We start from the raw sequence: 4,022 nt of genomic DNA on the forward strand, positions 1-4,022 counted from the left end.
TGACCGCCGAACGAGACTTAAGGCTAAACTTTACTTTCACTTTCGTTTCGTCACAAACGTCCAGAAAACTGAAACCGCGCCTCACAGGTTACTCACAGGTCACAAGGTCTGGTTACGTGTTACTTGTATCTAAAGACACTTTTACTGGTTTATTGGTTTGCGATATTTTCTGGCACTCGACTGATTTGAGTTAAAGAAGTTCGTGTTTTTAATGCTGCTGCCTTGATTTGTTACAGGCAGGCACACATTTTAAATAAATAAATAAATAAATAAATAAATAAATAAATAAATAAACGATGGATTTATCGTTTTTATTTTGCCGGGTACTGTGTAGATCAGGTGGGTGTTTTCACATCTATAGCCGGTTTCCTCTGGACCGAATCAGCTGCTGCGTTTCTAAACTTAGTTTTTGGTTTATGTGCGTCACAACAAATCACGTCATTCATTGGCCAGGTGTGTGGGGGGCGGGCGCAACAAAAGTAAACACAGGAAGAAGGAGCAGACTGGACAGTTTGGTTCATTTCATGGCGAGCTGCTAGTTCACCTGTGCACGTGTATAGTACCGTCATGCTTTACGAACACAAAGCACACCTGGCTGTTTACGTCACCAACACCTGGTAGTCGGTTCGGATCGCGTTCACGTCATAAACGAGCCGCTCCAAGGATTTGGGATTTTATGTACATATTGTTTTTGACAATAAAGCCTTACTTTGATGAGTTGATGTTCGAGCTCACAAAGTCCCAGGGTGAACAAAAGAGAACCACCTGAGAGGAAGCTGACCCACAACAAAGTCTGAGTAGATGTGGGACATCTACACGTGAGTATGCACAGAAAAATGTTGGATCACAGCCCCAACAACTTAAAAGGGCTCCACCCAGTCCAGAGTCAGTGATGCTGTCATAAAGCAGGACGCGTCACTGCATCTCTGACGCGTAAACAAAGTTCAAGGTGTTGACGGGATTAGAAGAGTGAGTCGTGCTGAGCCCGAGTGCTTTAAACCGCTCATGTTTGATGGAATTATGTCAATGACAGGACTCACTGACGATCACAGAGCAGTGAGAAAACTGAGACACTGAGAAGCAGTTAGGTCAGTGATTGAGCAGCACCCATACAGCTTACAGTAGAAGCGTCCTGGGTTTGAGTCTCCGGGCCAGACTGCTGCTCTCTACATATGCATATATATATGCACATATGTGTGTGTATATATATATATATGTATATATATATATATATATATATATATATATATATATATATATATATATATATATATATATATATATATATATATGACGGACCTATGGATTCTTCAAATATATAATTTAATCTTTACTTGTTACAAGAGTAAAGATTAAATAATATACGAGGTCAGCAGGTACAGTACAGGTGTTCTGTTTTAGTGTCAGTAACGTTTACTGAACAATAAAAATATTGACAAATTGTTTGCTGCCAACAGAAAGAAAATGCAGGAATAAAACTGTCTAATAATCTTTATTTATTATTGATGCTCACAGGGAGACACGAAGACTTTAGACTCTCCTGCTGAGGTCTGATTGGTCAGTAGGCAGTGATGTCATACCTGCTGATCTCTAACCTGACCTGTTAATCAGTGTGTAATCTGAACCGTAGGTGTTGATCATAACTAACTTCATAAATGGGGTCTGGTTCCTGCTACCTGAAGATTAATCCTGAGAAAATGCTTCGGATCATCGCTGCTGTGACCTCCACAGCGAGTTTACTGCGGCGGATCTCGAACAACCCAAATAGAAAAGCCAAAGATCTCCACTTTACACAGAAGATGGAATCAACACTGAAACATTCAGGAGGCTGAAAGTGTTTCTGTTTCTATTAAAAATATGTGTCTCGGATTATTTGCAGAAGCTTGATGATTAAATCAGAGAATGGAGTCAGAACTAATATGGTTTGTCTATAAGAGCACTATTAAACACAATTATACATTTCACGTGAGAATTAAAGCTTTTAGAGCTGTATGTAATTAACAGATAATAAAGGTTTTCCAAAGTGACCAGATTAAAACATCTCCAGCTAATGTTGAAGGTATGAATTCTAAATGTGCTGTAAGAAGGAAGCTTACATGTGTTTAAAATGTACATTTTGTTCTTTATAAATAAACCGTGATAACGAATCGTAGAGAGACAAACATCGCCCCCTGGTGGAGTCTCTGCATACTGTGGTGTGGTTGAGTTTCCAGAAAGCGAAAAGTGACACTTTGTCTTCAGATAACAGATCGTGTTCTTTACTTCTGTGGAAACAAAACTGGTTAAACAAAAGCACATTTTAAAATGTGTTTATTTTAATTCTACAACTGTTTATAACCTGCATAGTTCACTTTTCTGTATAGCTGCATATCTCATATTTCAGTATAGTTTTTCATATTTATATCCTGTTCATAGCCTGTACATACTTACAGTTATAGCATATTCATAACATACGTGTACATTATACCATAATAGACCCATTTCTGTAATATACTTACTTATCTATATTATTGCTAATATATGGTAATGGCCTGTATTTATATAGCGCTTTACTAGTCCCTAAGGACCCCAAAGCGCTTTACATATCCAGTCATCCACACATTCACACACTGGTGATGGCAGCTACATTGTAGCCACGGCCACCCTGGGGCGCACTGACAGAGGCGAGGCTGCCGGACACTGGCGCCACCGGGCCCTCTGACCACCACCAGTAGGCAACGGGTGAAGTTGCCTACTGGACACAACGACCGAGACTGTCCAAGCCGGGGCTCGAACCAGCTACAAGGCGAACTCCCAAATCTTGAGCCACGATCGCCCCATATATATTTGCACTATATCTATATCATGGCTAAAGCACTTCTGGATGGATGCAAACTGCATTTTGTTGCCTTGTACTTTTGACATGTGCAATGAAAATAAAGTTCAATTCTATTCTATTCTATTCTAAAAAAAACTCCCCTAAAAGGTAAAGCTAAAACATTTATTACAATTTTTACTAAAATATGACGACGTCAGCCTGTTCTTGTTAAACATGTGTTGTGCAGCTGTCTCCATGACATTTCATATCATTTATTATACTTGTTCCGGTTTCTTGAAGAGGTCAGCTTGGTACTCGTGTCCCCTGATGTCTGTTATACTGTTGTGAATTTGAAGATACAAGACTCTTTGGGGGAGAGTAACAGAACAATATGAACCTGCATAAAAGTTCAAGCTAGATCATGTGACATGAGAGAAACTGCTTTGGAGTGAACTCGAGCTGCTACAGTCCAACCTGATGAATCTACAGCAGGTTTTAGAGGAACACTTCCTGTTTCATGTTCATTACATCAGACAGATGGTTTTTAAAGAGAACAGGGTGCACAGATCAGAACTTCAGGTTTTTGTATTCAAAGACAGATAATTTGCTGCCACACAGTTCTTTATGAAATGAATACAGGATAGATCGCGTGGCCACATTCTGGGGTTTGAAGGACATATGCAGCTGAATAGCGTCTGCATAACAATGGTACGAGATGTACTCAAAGCTATTCAGGATATGCCCGAGTGGGAGCATATATAGAACACTTTTGAAATAAAAGGCAGCTTGTTTAAAATATGTAGGGACACAGACGGAGGTCAGAGAATTATTAATTACCTTAAGAACAAACGGTCCAATGGTGTTGAAGACCCTTTTGAAGAGTGTGGTGGTTTCATTTTGTCAACCAAACTGATGACAGCGTTCAGAGAGCTTGGTCCAAAACTCTTTAAGAGTGGCGGCCTGTTAAAGCGTGGAGTCAGAGAGAAAGGAGGAGGACTGATGTTTGCTCCGGAAATATTAGACTTATTAATAAGAAAGAAAGTTTTCACACTCTTCATGTGAGTGACCAGTTAGAGCAGGAGGTGCAATGTTTCTGAACTTTCGAAAAGTTCCTTTTATATGTTTAATAAAATTTGTTTCATCTGCTAAAAAGACAAAATCTGTTAAATTGTTTCTATATCATTAACATAAACATGTAATAAAAATGACTTCATCACTGTCAGAG

Source organism: Aulonocara sp. 'chitande type north' Nkhata Bay, linkage group LG12 (genome assembly GCF_057382095.1).
Source record: "Aulonocara sp. 'chitande type north' Nkhata Bay isolate Kocher_YH1m ecotype deep benthic linkage group LG12, A_spYH_male_GT1.1, whole genome shotgun sequence".
Lineage (NCBI taxonomy): Eukaryota > Metazoa > Chordata > Actinopteri > Cichliformes > Cichlidae > Aulonocara > Aulonocara sp. 'chitande type north' Nkhata Bay.